The sequence below is a fragment of the Triturus cristatus genome, chromosome 9 (genome assembly GCF_964204655.1).
Source record: "Triturus cristatus chromosome 9, aTriCri1.1, whole genome shotgun sequence".
NCBI classification, from domain to species: Eukaryota; Metazoa; Chordata; class Amphibia; order Caudata; family Salamandridae; genus Triturus; species Triturus cristatus.
Genome location: NC_140592.1, coordinates 324,832,966 through 324,849,972, shown reverse-complemented (window position 1 = coordinate 324,849,972; position 17,007 = coordinate 324,832,966).

Here is a 17,007-nt window from a genome sequence, read left to right as displayed (position 1 = left end):
TCCCTGCAAAACCAGACAGCCAATACACATCATAGCAGAGCAAACTGGAAGGCTTAGGCAAGAAAGTACCTATACTCTAAAAGTGGTAGTTTCAAACACAGAATATAAAAATAACCTTTACTAAAAGATGTATTTTAATATTCTGAGCTCAGGCGTACTAGATTCGTTTTTCTACCATGTTCTGTGGGTCAGTTAGGTCTATAGAATGTAATAGCCCAGACCTCCCATTCTGGCCTATGGAGAACAGGTAGCCTTACAGTAGTGAAAAACGAAATGGGGTGTAATGCACTACTAGGACATGCTACATACATCAGGGCATGTCCTACCTTACACATACAATGCGCCCTATCATAAGGGGGACTTACAGGATGCCAAGGGAAGGTTTAGGGGCTGGGAAGTGGGTGCACTTCACAGCCAAGATGGCAGTTCTGGACTGCACGCAGACACTGCAGTGGCAGGTCTGAGACATACTTTACAAGCTGCTTCTGTGGGTGGCACAAACCAGTGCTGCAGGCCCACCAGCAGCATTCGGTTTACCAGCCCTGGGCACACACAGGCCACGCTACTAGGGACTAACAGGTAAACCAAATAAGCCAATCATGGATGTACCAATTCATATGTCATCTTTACAAAGGGAGCATTCGTGCTGTGGCACTGAATGGCAGTGGCACAGCGCCCAGAGCATCTATAACCAGCAAAAACAGAGGAGACATAGCGAAAAAATGGAAGGGAGACTCACGCCAATGGTGCCAGGTCCCCTCCAGCTGAAATGTGGGGAGAACTACCCATCCCCTGGGAGGTTCTCATCACTAAGGCGGAAAAATCTGGACAGACCATCAGCATTGGCGTGTTCTGTACCAGGGCGGTGCTCCACCGTAAAGTCCATACCCTGTAGGGAAATGGACCACCTTAACAACTTGGGATTCTCACCCCTCATCTGCATTAACCACCTGAGGGGCCTGTGGTCTGTCTGAACCCGGAAGTGAGTCCCAAACAGGTATGGTCTCAGCTTCTTCAGAGCCCAGACCACAGCAAATGCCTCTCGCTCGATCGCACTCCACCTCTGTTCCCGAGGAAGTAGCCTCCTACTGATGAAGGCTACAGGTTGGTCTAGTCCCTCCTCATTCATCTGTGACAGAACAGCCCCCACCCCATGCTCTGAAGCGTCTGTCTAGACAATAAATTCCTTAGCAAAGTTGGGCGCCTGGAGTACGGGTGCTGTACACATGGCAGTCTTGAGAGCATCAAAAGCTTTCTGACAGGTGTCAGTCCAGTTCACAATCTTGGGCTGCTTCTTGGAAGTCAGCTCAGTCAAGGGGGCAACAATGCTGCCATACCCCTTGACAAACCTCCTGTAATAACCCGTGAGTCCTAAGAAGGCCCTCACCTGGGTCTGGGTCCTTGGGGGCTCCCAAGCCAGGATGGTCTCAATCTTGGGCTGTAGAGGGGCCACCTGGCCACTCCCTACCTGGTGTCCTAAGTACACCACCGAACCCTGCCCAATCTGGCACTTACTGGCCTTGATTGTGAGGCCTGCTCTGCGCAGCGCCATCAACACTTCCCAGAGGTGGCGTAAGTGGTCCTCCCATGAGGAACTAAACACGGCAATGTCGTCCAGGTAGGCGGCACTGAAATCCTCCAGCCCAGCCAACACCTGGTTGACCAACCTCTGAAAGGTGGCAGGGGTATTCTTCATCCCAAAGGGCATCACACGGCACTGGTAGTGCCCATCTGGGGTGGAGAATGCGGACCTCTCCTTTGCCCCATCAGTTAAGGCGATCTGCCAGTACCCAGACGTTAGATCAAACGTGCTGAGGTACCGGGCAGCCCCCAACCGATCTATGAGCTCATCAGCTCTGGGGATGGGGTGCGCGTCGGTCCTCGTGACCGAATTGAGACCTCGGTAGTCCACACAGAACCTAAGTTCTGGAGTGTCACCAGGCGCTGCAGCCTTTGGTACCAAGACCACGGGGCTGGACCAAGAGCTGCTAGAGGACTCAATCACCCCCAGGGCAAACATTTTGGAGACCTCCTCCTTAATGCAGGCCCTTACCCTGTCGGTCACCCTGTAAGCCTTGTGCTTGACAGGAGGACTGTCCCCGGTGTCTACCTCATGGACGCACCAGTCAGTGACACCAGGTACCAGGGAAAATAAATCTGGGAATTGCCCCAACAGCTGGTGGCAATCTCTCTGCTGTTCTGGGGTCAGTGTGGTGGAGAGGACCACACCCTCCACTGACCCATCCTTCTCTCCTGCACACAGGAGGTCAGGAAGAGGCTCACTCTCCTCCTCCATCCCTGCATCTGTGGCAAGAAGCATACCCACTTCAGACCTCGCAAAGTGGGGCTTTAGGCGATTCACATGCAGGACCCGCAGGGGGTTCCTGGGAGATTTAAAGTCCACCAAATAGGTAACTTGACTTTTTCGCTCCACCACCTCAAATGGACCGGTCCACTTATCTTGGAGCGCGCAGGGCTCCACTGGGGCCAGTACCCAAACCTTTTGACCAGGTTGAAACTCGACCAGAGTGGCATTCTGGTCGTGCCAACGTTTCATCTCCTCCTGGCTGGCTTCCAGATTTGCCTCAGCAATGTTTTTGAAACGCCGAGTTTGGTTCCTGAAGGCCAGGATGTAGCTAAACACATCCTGGGGAGGTTTCCTGGGAGATTGCTCCCAGCCTTCCTTGACCAAACTCAGAGGCCCTCTTACCGGATGGCCATAGAGCAGTTCAAATGGGCTGAACCCTAAGGACTTCTGTGGCACTTCACGGTATGCAAACAACAGGCATGGCAAGAGGACGTCCCACTTACGCCTCAGGGGCTCCTCTAGGCCCATGATCATGCCCTTCAAGGTCCGGTTGAATCTCTCAACCAGACCGTTACCCTGGGGGTGGTAAGGAGTGGTGAACTTGTAAGTCACCCCACACTCCTTCCACAGAGACTTCATATACTGGGAGATGAAGTTGGTCCCCCTGTCGCTCACCACCTCTCTGGGGAACCCCACACGGGAGAAGATCCCCATCAGTGCACGTCCCACCACGGGGGCCGTCACTGTCCTGAGCGGGATGGCTTCAGGGTACAGGGTGGCATGGTCCACCAAGACCAGGATGTACCTGTTGCCCATGGCTGTCTTGGGGTCCAGAGGCCCCACAATGTCAATGCCCACTCGCTCGAATGGGGTGCTAACAACTGGGAAGGGTTGGAGTGGGGCTTTGATCTTCCCCCCACTCTTCCCACTTGCCTGGCAAGTCTCACAGGTCCTACAATACGTATCTGAACTCTTGCGCATCTGGGGCCAATAAAAGTGGGTGACCAGCCTTTCAAAGGTCTTGGTCTGCCCCAGATGTCCTGCCAATGGAATGTCATGAGCCAACCCCAGTAGGAAGGTTCTGAAGCACTCGGGTACCACCAGCACACGGGCTGACCCCGGCTCAGCAACCTTAGGCTCGCTATACAGGAGACTGTTCTCCCAATAAATCAGATGTGAACCGGACATATCGCCTGCTGCCTGGGCTGCAGCCTGTTGCCGCATACCCTCAAGAGAGGGGCAAGTTCTCTGCTGTTCACAAAACTCCTCCCTGGTGGGCCCCCCTTCCTGCTGCCACTGGGTCAGCTCAGGCAGGTCCCCCAGGTCGGTACTCTGCTCCCCGGTAGGCTCCAGGGCATCCCCCTCAGGGTCTGCTCCCTCCTGGGCCGTGGGAACCAAGGGGGCCGCTTTCCCGCGCCCCCTGCCCCCTCCCTCTAAGGCAGGGACCTGGGCCATATTCTCAGGCTCCAGGTCTTTCTCAACACTCTCTTTGGCTGCCATGGACCGAGTGGTAGCACATGCCCACTCAGGCAGTCCCAACATTTGCAAGTGAGCTCTCCTTTCCACTGTAGCCCACGGTGAGTTCTCTAAATCATTGCCCAACAGACAGTCCACAGGCATGGCGGGCCTCACAGCCACCTGAAGAGTTCCTGAGACCCCCCCCCCCCCACTCAAAGGGAACCTGAGCCACCTCACATTGGCTCTCTGTGTTGTCTGCAGACACTACTGGGTAGAATGCATGGGGCACAACCTGCTCTTTGGACACCAACCGGGAGCTGACAGCAGTTACACTGGCTCCTGTGTCCCTCAGAGCCTCCACTCTATGGCCATTGATGGTTACCCACTGCCTGTATTTTTTAGTGTTATCAGGCAGTGCAGGCTTAGGAACCATTTCAAAGTCTCCTAGTGAGACAAGGGTCAACTCTACGGGGTCCCACCCACCTGGGGCACCCATCTCCTCCTCCCCCAGGGCTACACTAGCAAGCTGGCGGGGCGGTGCACGGTGTGGTTCAGGAGTATCCTTTTGGGGACACTGGGGGTCAAAGTATCTGTGGCCCACCTGGCCACACTTAAAAAAAAGTAGGGGGCCTCCTTGGAACAGGATTACCTGTTGGAGGCACTGGCTTCTTATCTGGGGGAGGCTGGGATACCACTGCCTGGTTCCCTTGGGAATTATCTTGGGGCCCTCGGTGGAACTCCCTTGGTTTACCCCTGTCCCCCCCACCTCTCTGCTGGGGACCCTGCCCACCTTTGGCGAAGTCTCCCACTGGACCCTTGCGAACCCGGGTGCTCACCCAGCGGTCCGCCTCCTCAGCAAGCTTCCTAGGGTTAGTCAGCTTGCAATCTATCAGATGCTGGCGTAGCTCAGGAAAACAGTTACTAGAAAAATGCTCCCATGCAATCAAGTCATACAGTTGCTCAAAAGTTTCTACTTTGCTGCCTTTTACCCAGCGTTCCATTGCTCTGCCAAAAAAAGACACATATTCAACCCACGTGGTACCCTCTATCTTCTTGCAGGTTCTAAATCTCTGCCTGTACATTTCAGGGGTCAAACCATAGCGGGTAATCAAAGCTTCCTTCTTAATGTGGGCATAAATCATCCTACTTTCTGGGGGTAGGTCCAACAAGGTATCCCTCCCCTCACTCACAAAGCGTCCCCACAACCCCGCTCCCCAATCCTTCTCAGGGACCCGGTGGGACACCATAGCTAATTCATAAGCGGCAAACCATTGCCCAATATCCTCACTTTTATGAAAATCCTTAATAACATCTTTAGGGATATATACTCTACTCTCAGTATGCGCTACTGGTATGCTGCCACCAGAGGGGGAGATCTCAATACTCTTGGCCTTAATCTCCAATTCCCTCAAAATTCTCTCATGTTCAAATTTCATCTTCATTATCTCAACTTCCAACTTCTTATTCTCTAGGTCCTTCTGACCATCCAATTTGAGCTTAGCCATCTCCATATTATGCCGCCTATCTCTCTCCCTGTCCTCCATCTCTTCTGGAGACAGACCCCTTGAGGACACACTAGTGTCCGGGCTGGAAACTGCTTTATCCCCTACCAAATCTACAATTTCTTCCTGCTGCTCTCCTGCATTCTCTCCCCCCTCCACAGGCCCTTCCTCATTCCTAGGGGCATCCCTGGCTTCTAGCCAGGCCTTCAATGCCTTGTAATACTCTTCCCTTTTAGTGAGACCTGTGATAGGGACTGTGAAGCGTTTGCAAAAATATTTGAGCTGCTTGGCATTGTAGGTGTCTAATTTCTCTTCTTCCCAGGAGAGATCCTCAGAGGCATTGGATCTGGGCTTGCCCATTGTAGCAATAACTGGCAATAACGAACAAAAATAGAATCAGAAAATCTCCAAAGACGTACGTGGTTATGTTATGGTCTGCACTCACTAGTAGTGTACACTATAATTACTGTATGCAATCATAAATGCAAGTCCAGATCCTCACCGCTGACCACCAATGTTAGAAATGGGGGTCTCTAGTTGGCAATGGCTGGCCACTGTCCAAGTAGGGACCCTTCTTCCTAAGTCAGAGTAAGCAGCCTACACCCTTTGACAACCCCTGCTCAACCCTGTGGTAACGTAGCACGAGCAGCTAGGCTTATCTCAGAGGCAGTGTGTGAAGCATTTATGACCATACACAGTAATATAATGAGGAACACTACAAATGGACACCACTCAAGTAGTTATGAAAAATAGGTATTTTTATATAGACTTAATCACAAGACCAATAACAGTAAAAATCCACAATACTATAAAAAAATATAATTACTTTAGAAATGCTGCAAGGAAAAATAGTTCAGGATGCACAAAATGATGTTTAGTTCAAGGCAGGGGTCTCTGCGACCCTTTTACTCACAAAGTATCTGGTTCCTGGAGCAAAGCAACAAAAATGTCGCTAAGGCGTTGTAGCGTTAAACTTCCTCACGCTAACCAGCGATGCGTTGAATCCTTACCGCAAGGGAGGATGATGCGCTGGGTTGCGGGCAGGACAAAGCGACAAACTTCCTCACGCTAAGCCGGTGATGCGATGAAATCCTTGCCGCGAAGGGAGGATGATGCACCGAGCCTGTTGCGTGTGCGATCTTGCTGCGTTGACAAAGATGGCGCTCCGCGAGGGAGCGACGATCCGGATTCGATGCGGGGGAAATGGCGAACGCTCGGCGTCCGCGCTGTGATGATCCTGTTGCGATGATTCTCAGATAGCGGGCGTTTTCAGGCCCGCTGACAGGTGCTGCGACGATCTTCGGATAGCGGGCGTTTTCAGGCCCGCAGACAGGTGCTGCGACGATCTTCGGGGTTAGCGAGCACTCGGCGACAGCGGAGCGACGATTTTTCTCACGCTCACCAGCTGCAGCGGCTCGCTAACGGAGGTTAGCAACGATTTTCAGCGCTCTCTTCTCAGCAGTAGAACTAGAGGCCCTGGAACACACAAGAGCCTCACCTGCAGATAGTAATCCTCGCTGGGAGGAAACAGGAGGCTGATGGTGGAGTCTGATGTGCCTGAGACTCCAGCAGGAGGCTAGCTCTCTCCTAGCCCTTGGGTGATTGCTGTAGCACAAAAATAAAAGTCCAATCAAAGTTCTTTTCCTCTTCTTGAAGTCCAGTAGTAACAGCTGCAGGCCAGTCCCAGAAACAGCACACAAGCACTAGGACAGTCCTTCTCCTGCAGATTCTTGTAGTCCCACGGACAGAGGTTCTTCTTGTTATCCAGGAGCAATACAAATTGTAGGGGTTTGTGCACAAATATTCATACCCCCAAAGTCTTTGTTCTTAGGGGTCCCAAGTCTCTGAACCCAGCCAGAACCAGTTCTGCCCAGCCCTGGAGCACTTTGTTGATCAGGCTGCATACTTCCTTTCAGAGAGAGGGGGTCTGCCTCAGACGCACAGTGGGAGGTGGAGCCAGCATTCACCTTGCCAGGCACAGTCCTATTCAAGTGCAGGAGCTACCCCTCCCCTCACACCAAGGCAGGTTGCTCTATTCAACCCAGGTCTGACTCAGCCTGCCCTGTCCCTCCAAAACCAGACAGCCAATACACATCATTGCAGAGCAAACTGGAAGGCTTAGGCAAGAAAGTACCTATACTCTAAAAGTGGTAGTTTCAAACACAGAATATAAAAATAACCTTTACTAAAAGATGTATTTTAATATTCTGAGCTCAGGCGTACTAGATTCGTTTTTCTACCATGTTCTGTGGGTCAGTTAGGACTATAGAATGTAATAGCCCAGACCTCCCATTCTGGCCTATGGAGAACAGGTAGCCTTACAGTAGTGAAAAACGAAATGGGGTGTAATTCACTACTAGGACATGCTACATACATCAGGGCATGTCCTACCTTACACATACAATGCGCTCTATCATAAGGGGGACTTACAGGATGCCAAGGGAAGGTTTAGGGGCTGGGAAGTGGGTGCACTTCACAGCCAAGATGGCAGTTCTGGACTGCACGCAGACACTGCAGTGGCAGGTCTGAGACATACTTTACAAGCTGCTTCTGTGGGTGGCACAAACCAGTGCTGCAGGCCCACCAGCAGCATTCGGTTTACCAGCCCTGGGCACACATAGGCCACGCTACTAGGGACTAACAGGTAAACCAAATAAGCCAATTATGGATGTACCAATTCATATGTCATCTTTACAAAGGGAGCATTCGCGCTGTGGCACTGAATGGCAGTGGCACAGCGCCCAGAGCATCTAAAACCAGCAAAAACAGAGGAGACACAGCGAAAAAATGGAAGGGAGACTCACGCCAATGGTGCCAGGTCTAACAATCGTGTATAGGGTGTTTTAAATTACCCCTCTCCCCCTTCCTTTTAAAAAAAATTTTTTTTTGCATCTTTTATATAGCGCGAACTCGACCCGAAGGAATTGGAGTGCTGTACATGAGCACCGTATTTACATTACATATTCAGGCACGGGGAGATTAAGTGATTTGCCCAGAATCACAGGATGTGGACGCGAGAGGCAAGAGGCAGTGCCAAATGTACTCTGTAAACACCCATCATGTTTATCAAGCCTTTATTAAATATTACTGCTAACCTGTTCCTCAGGGTTGGTGAGAAATAGAGAAGTTGTAGGTCACCGTAGCCTCACCCCACATGGCTTTTATGCACTGAGCTGACGTCCCATGTTAATTGCACGGAGTGGATAGAACATTTTTCTAATATTTTTAATCCTGATAAGGTTTTTTTAGATCAGTTTTTATCCAATGATTCTATTTGGCCATTTGCGCCATTGATGATTGGCGTCGATGAGGTGCGTGAAGGGATGGCAAATAGTAAAGGGGGCAAGGCACCAGGTCCGGACGGTGTCCCGATCGACTTATATAAAGCCGAAATAGATCTCTGGGCACCAATCCTGACAAGAATTTTTAATGCTGCATCCGAGGGGGATTTTCCAAAATCATGGGCTGAATCATTGATTGTCCCTCTATACAAGAAGGGATCACGATCCGAAGCATGTAACTACCGCCCTATTTCATTGTTAGATTCTTCAATTAAAGTACTAAGTAGGGTACTATTAAAAAGATTGGAAGACTGGGCTGCAGATTCAGACATACTGACCCCAGTTCAATATGGGTTCAGGAAAGGCATTGGGACTATCGAGCAATGCCTTAATCTGGATCTGCTTATCAACAAATATACCACAGTGAAAGGAGGTAACTTGTTTTTATGTTTCGCTGACTTGAGTAGCGCATTTGATCTGGTGGACCACTCGCTCCTTTGGCCAGTATTGCTTGACCTTGGAGCACCGGAGGAGATAGTATTCTTTTTAGCAAGACTATATGAAAAACTTTCTTGCAGTGTACGCTACGGGCCCACTGGCGAGCAAACTCCCTTCTTTACCGTGCGTAGAGGTATAAGGCAAGGATGTGTTATGGCACCCTTTTTATTCTCTCTCTTTATTAATCAAGTCGCATCAATTTTAAACAATATCCCAGCTGATGCTCCCAAAATTGACAATATGGTCGTTTCAGTATTGTTATACGCGGACGACGCCGTCCTAATTTCCCGCACCCCTTTGGGCCTACAACGTCTCATCGACGCTTTTACTCATTTTATAAATGGCAGGAAATTGTTGATTAATAAATCTAAGACTTTCACAATGACTTGCGGTAAAAAATTGAAGTCACCATGTTCCTTTTTCCTAGAAGGCTCAAAGATCCAAGCTGTTAAAACATTTTGTTATTTAGGTATTAATTTTGATGGTAACGGCAAATGGACTAATGAGCAAGTAAATATTGGACATAAAGTAAATAGGAATTCTAATGGTATTTTTCGTTTTGCAACGAAAATAGGGGACTATAGAATAAAGGACATGGTCACCATATATAATGCGAGATGTGTTTCCTCAGCTCTATATGGAGCTGGATTATGGGGTTACTCCTCCACTGCCCAACTCCAGATAAATGAAAACAGCTTCCTCAAACGCCTGTTATGTGTCCCGGCTGCAGCTTCCACAGACTTGATTCATCAGGAAACTGGCCTCAATTATATTTCTGATCTGGCTGAAGTACGCCCCTTATTATTATGGCGTGCAATATGGCACAAAAAGGAAACTGCGTTCACACAGTCTGTAATTAAAGATTGTCTTAAGTTAGATCTATGTCATCGTATTCCGTGGTTAAACTACATTACTTCTTGGTTTAATACTTTGTTTGGAATTAACATTCATTCAGAGTATATAATACCCCTTTCAAAGAAGGAAATTAAAGACACCTTTATATTGTATAAGATGGAAGAAAGAAGTCAGCTATTTCGGTCTCAGAAAACTTCTGTCTTTTATAGGCAGCTTAGCCTTAAGAGTGGGCTTCAGTCGTACTTGGTGGATGTGACTAAAAAATCGCACCGTTTTGTTTTAGTACGTTTAAGACTAGGCATTGTACACCATCTAGTATCCTTCCCTGTTATAGGGGCAGGTTCTAATTCAAATTGCCCATGTGATAACGTTTCTAAACAAAGTTGCTGCCATTTCCTGCTATTTTGTAAATTTTATGTTTTTTTAAGGAAGTTTTATTTGAAACCTATCCTTTTAAAATATAATATTCGTTCAACAGCTGACGCTATGAACTTATTATGTTCCCTCCAAAGCCCAGACGTCTGCTTTTATGTTGCATCTTTTATTCTGAAGTGTAGAGCTGCCAGGAAATCCATAATTTTATGATTTGAGAAATGTGTTCTATAATGGCTATCATGTATACGTGTATAAGCTACTATGATTATATGGTGGTGCCCTAGATAGCCTCTTGTTCCCCCATGCTAATTTACACATATTTGTAATAAACTAGTGCAAGGTTATCCTGATATGCTTGAACTGGTGCATTAGTTTCACTATGGCATGGGGTGTCTTTTACCATGTCATGGATTTCACATCTAGGCACACGTCACTTTATTTTTGGTATGGAATGTTTTCTAGATTAGTGAATCTTTGTTCCTTGAATAACAACATACTAACGTAAATTTCTATACCTAAATTTTGTACTATGCACATATCACTTTATTTGTAAGTGGAGTTTATAATTCGTTCGATTCTTAGTCTACCGTGCAACATGTAATAATTTTTAAATGACATTTGTCGGATTTTTACTAATGTGTATTTATGTATGGTTCTTTTTCAGTCCGTGCAAGATACTGGTCCCGGCTCAGTGATCTATCATTAGTTTGTAATTAAGTCAAATATATGTCACAAATTTTTAATATGTATTATTATGTGTGTTCAGCTTATGTGGTTGTATTTATACTAACCGAATAAAAGCTTTTTGACTTGACTTGACTTGACATGCGATGTAATGCCTGCGTTGTAGTGACATGCGTTGTAATGACATGCGTTATAGTGACATGCAATGTAATGGCTGCATTGTAGTGACATGCGTTGTAAAGGATGTTGCGATGTAATGACTGCGTAGTAAATGTAGTGCGATGTAATGACTGCGTTGTAAAGGTTGTTTCCCCTTGTCGGCAGTGACCAGAAGCCTCTCTAGGCTTGACTACCTCATTACACAGGGCCTAGGGTTGGGGGAATTTATGGAAGCCACACACATAGCACAGGGTTGACGGACCATTCCCTGGTGGAAGTAAAGCTGTCAGGTCCCGGAAGGGATCACACATTACCCCCACAGGTAGACCCCTGGTTCTTTAAAGATGAAACATTCAGGGAGGACATGCGGAAAGAAGTGGAGCAGTTCTTTAGGGACAACGCTGGATCAGTTGACTACAAGGTGACCCGCTGGGAGGCCTTTAAAACAGTCCTTAGAGGTAAAGCTCAGGTGAAAATAGGGGCCTTTAGGAAGGAGAGACACCTTAAATGCCTCACCCTGGAACACGAAATAACAAACCTGGAAGGCCGGGCAACAGGAGGTGACTCCTGAGCAATCGAAGATCGACAGCGCTTAAGACTGCACCAAAAGGAACTACGGGACCTATTAGAGGACAGTGCTAGGGCACAGGCATTGGCTACGCAACATAAGCTCTATGTCGTGGGAGACAAGGCAAACAAACTATTGGCCTGGTTAGACAAGTGGAGGATATGAAACTGGGGCAGAAGTGGCCGAGAAATTTGCCACGTATTATGAAGGGATTAATGTGTCCCTCTCAGCTAAAACAGAGGACTGTAGTGACTTCGTGAGAGACATGACCCTACCAAGACTCACTGGGGAAGACAGAGAGATGTTAGAGGGTGATCTGAAAATTGACGAAATAAAGGCAGCCTCCCAAGCTATAAAGTCAGGCAAAGCAACGGGGCCAGACGGCCTACCAGTAGAAATGTATAAGTCCATGCTGAATGAAACAGCAGAGCATTTGCTGGATATGCTGGAACAGGCAAAACAAGATGGTATACTGTTTTAAGATCAAAGGACCGCAGTAATAACGGTAATACAAAAATAGGCAAACCACCAACAGAGGGCGGGTCATATAGACTACTCTCACTGCTCAACTATGAGGTGAAAGTCCTGGCTAAACTCCTCTCCATGTACTTAGCTGTAGTGATTACCACCCTTATACACCCAGATCAATCTGGGTTTATACCCCACAGGGGAACTAGGCTAAATCTCTGGAGGTTGTTCAGAATACTCCACTTGGCCGAAGAAAGTCCAGGAGAACAATCAACCCTTCTGTCCCTAGGGGCCAGAATGGCAGTTAATAGTGTGGAATGGAACTACCGCTTCGCGGTCTTGGATCAACTGGGTATGGGGCCAAAACTCATAGGGTGGGTTAAACTTTTCTACCAGCAACCATTGACCAGAGTACGGGTTAATGCCACAGTGTCTCAAGTGTTCACCTTGCAGAGGGAAACAAGACAAGGGTGCCTTCTGTCCCCAATTTTATTTGCTTTGGCTCTGGAGCGACTTGCAGCATGGGCACGTCAGGGCCCACTGATCTGGGGGATACCTATTGGGGAGGAGTGGGAAGACCGTATATCGCTATATGTGGACGATATCCTTTTATATGTTAGATAACCCTGACAATCAGTAGATCGAATATTACAGATATTTTGCATATGATGATAGTACTCGGGATAACGAATTAACTGGGACAAATCGCTGCTGTTCTCCTTGTCAGAGGGAATACCAACGCTGACGTCCAGGTATATAGTGCCAATAGTAGAACAAGGCTTTAAATACCTCGGCATCCACATAACAAAGGTTGCCCAAGAGTTCTATCGGAAGAATCTAGGCCAACAACTAGACAGACTCATAACAGATGCTAAACACTGGCGCATCCTACTCTTAACCATGATGGGCTGCACTTCCCTGACTACTGTATACAATGCAAAACACGCCATATGAGGCACCCCCTCCTTTTTCCAAAGTGTGAATTCGGAACTCCGAGCTCTATTGTGGTGCAGATCCATGCCGCAAATAGCACTGGGCAAACTTCAGAGAGGGATTTATAACAGAGGTCTAGCGGTACTCGACATTCGTGGCTACTACTGGGCAGCCTAGCTGGTCACAATAAATGGGTGGGTGTTCAGAGAAAGGGCCGAACCAGAATATAGGGTCGATAGACTGGCCATGGGCATGAAAGGTCCATGGGAAATAATATACACCAGGCGAGTAGGAAGGAATCTACCAACTCATACCACAACAGTGATTAAAGCATGGTATGCAGTGGCAAAATATTTGATTTGGGAAGGCAAACTCACAGGTCGGGCAGGCGATCGCCTGAAAGGAATACGTGACCTGGGGGGCTTCACCAAGTGGGAGCTACTGGGTTTGGAGACTCTGGGAGACGTGTGGAGAGGACAGGCTTACATCACGTTCACGACCCTACAAACAGAATACGAAAGAGGGAATGGGGAATGGCTCAGATACACCCAGTTAGGACATGCCCAGCGGGATTATTTCAGGGAAGGGGTGGCTCTGGAGGAAGCCTTTCCATTAGAAGAGAGGATACTGATAGAACTGCTACAGGACAAGGCCATTTCCTTACTGTACAAAAAAATAATCAATAATGCCCCGGACACTCTGGGCACTCTGAGAAACACCTGGGAACAAGACGTGGGCCCGTGGAAGAAGAGGAATGGGCGGAAGCAGTGCTTAATTTGTGGCGGTGCTTTCCAGTGCTTAGCACCGGAACTTATTTGTCAGGGCCAGGTCTACACTGGCACTGCCAACTTGAACTCACATCAAGGACGCAACTGCTCTCACTGCACGTGCCGTCATATTTCAAAGTAAATGGAAGTGACTGACTCACTGCAGTGTTGTTCAAACTAGTCTGTTACAGTCTCCGAGTTCCCCTGGTGAAGAAGGGTGTTGTTGTGCTCATGCTGAGAGAGCTGACAGGTGATAATAAATCCTCCTCCATAATAATGTGAATTTGCCTTCGGTTCAGTGTCGCGGTGGGCAGGCACTTATTGGACTGTAGTTGGTCTTGTGGAGGTTGGGGTAGCGCTGCTGCGGCAGCTTGCGTAACGTTTTCTAAAATTAAATTCCATGCCCTGGCACATAGGCACGCGCCGCCACCGCACGAGTCACTGTGGTGCCAGTTCAGCACGACGTTGAGGCGGGCACTGTTATTTGAAGCAGCAGCGCAGCAGACTTCTTAATAAAGGCAGTTCCACCAGTAAAGTAATCCAGTGAGTAAAAACCAAACCATCCAACACTGCTTTTTTCTTGAGCGTCACAGTTGTGGGGTTACAAAAGAGACTTGGTATGATTAAGATTAGAAATGAGGTCCGAGCAATCATGCGACCGGCGGGGCACCGTGTGCAGGAGCACTAGTCAGGTCAGGAGGCTGGAAGGGCAGGGCCCTGCCCTTAAACTCTGATACAGTTGTAAAGATTCTGCCCACATGTCAGACTATCTGGTTTTAATCCGCGTATCTCTCACAGTGTAATGACTGGTTTTCTACCCTCCCATTGTTGCTTTGACGCACTTAAGAACTAAATATCAACGCCACCCTGTGTCTGTTGTGTTTTGTCGTTTTGTTGCTGTCTGACTCTAAAATCTCTGTCTTTTGCAGATTGCTGCTTTACATTTGATTATGGCAAAGGAGTAATATAATGTCGCAAAGAGGTGGGATTCTTCATAGCTTACCATGGCAGAGGGGAGACTGGATAAACTGCAATATTTATTATAGCTGTGCCGCCCGCACCACAACACAACCCATATAGGATTTTCTTAGAGGCGAAATGAACCCGGTGAATGGGAGGATTGTACACAGAGCAGGGATTTATTTCGGACCGCTGTGTGATTCACACATGTTAATGGCAGGCTGTGCGTGGCCACGCCATAGCGAATGCACCACAGTAAGTCACTAGGATTTTGCAGCTAAGAAGAGACAACCCCACAGCTATCATGAACCGGTTTTTACTAATTACCATCACTTCTTCTTATGGCATTTAGTTCAGTTAGGGTGCTGAGTGCCAGCTAGCAAAGCCTTCTTCCTAATCCAAGGTGTAACCAAACGGTGGTTAGATATTTTTTTGTATTTGGGAATTTGCTCGAACATAGCTGAAGGCAGTGTCAACGAGCGGAAGGGGGGTAGAGGGAAAGAGGGTGATTACTGCACCATGACGTAATGTTCTTTAAAGAGTTGTCTTCAGGGGTGTCCTTGACATAGTGTAGTCTCGGGATAAATGATGTCACGGCATGTGTGCAGAATAGAGATACACTGAGCAGCTAGCTTTGTGGGATGTAATTGGAATATATCTGATTGTATGTGACTTAGCTGCAAAGCAGTGGCGCAACTAAATGTATAAATTACAAAGTGAGAGAGAGGCAGTGATGAGGTAACGCAATAATGGGCCCCTCTACAAAAATAAGCCTCGGGACCCTCTGTTGCCCGTGTCTAACGAATAGTCATAGACCACCTGAGCACGAATGGGGGACTTTTGAAGGGAAGGTTGACGGGCAGGGCAGATAGGCAATAGGATAATCGTCCGTTCCCCGATTGGCCTTGGCCCAAGGGCAGTTGGTTTGTTTTCTATTGATAAAGTGCCCCCACCTGCCAGGACGGGCGCAGCTGCAAAACCTAAACTGTTGCTGCCTTGCAGAGTGAGCAGCACATGTTTATACAGTTTACATAGTGTTAGTGCAAAGCTAAACGGCTCATTGTCATGCTTAGAATGACAACAGGCCTGCATTAAATGCCACAGCATGAGGTATACAAACACCACCACCCCAGATCCTCAAGTACGCCTCCCAGAGGTCCTGCATTGAAACAGCCTTACAGATCATAAACTAGCCCTGGTTGGGGGAGGGAAGGGGAGGAAATAGATGGGAAGAGAAGGGTAAGGTCTGTGGTGGGGACTGGTGAGAGAAGAAGGTGGTCAGTAAGGAAATTCTTCTGTTTCATTCATCCCCTGTGGTGCAGGCCCCTCCCGAGCTTCAGCTAAGCGCAGCATAAACATTAGGTAAGGTGGCACCCCCTCTCACAGGCAAAGCAAAGGATGACCTCTCACTCCCCATACCTCACCCTCCCATTTCTTGTTTTTATTAGTGTGACATTTTGGTTTTATTATCAGAAACTAAAACCTTAATGTATCCAGTGTTTTATAACAGTAAGTTTTCTTCATAACATTTTTGCTGTTGTCATTGTGTGTTAACCCTGACATATACATACCCAGCGGGTGCCCAGCCCTGCCAGGATACAAGAGCCATGATCTGCATATCCCTAGATCTATTGTTAAGGGCTAGCATTGAATATTGTTTGATTGTGATCCCCCAGATGCCTTGGTATGGATTAGCACAGTCTATAAGCTGATCTTGAGCCCCCGATGGGTGTGTATCCCTTGGTATGGGCTAGCATTGGCCATACGCTGATCTTAAAACCCACAAACATCTGAAGCCCCACCAGCAGTCTAGCATTGACATTACCTGTGATTTGGCTGCACTTGCAGCGGTTGACAGAGAAGGCATATCCTGGGACACTCTAGAAGATAGTCTTTCGACATTGCTGGAACAGCGAGGAGCATCTAGTACACAGTGGGATCAGGTGATTCTTGAACTTAAAGACCGCTAGGGATCCTCAAGTCGAAATTCTCCCATCCCCAGGAGGGATATTGACTGAGCCAATATATCTAGAGTGTACAATATAGAGATGATGTTCGGTTAATGCGCAATACAAGGAACAGACACACAAGAGAGAGCCCAGCTGTTCCAAACAGAACCAACAAAAAAAAGATTTGTAGATCTGAGGGACTGGGAAAAAAAACCTATTTTTACATGAAAGAATGTTTTCAA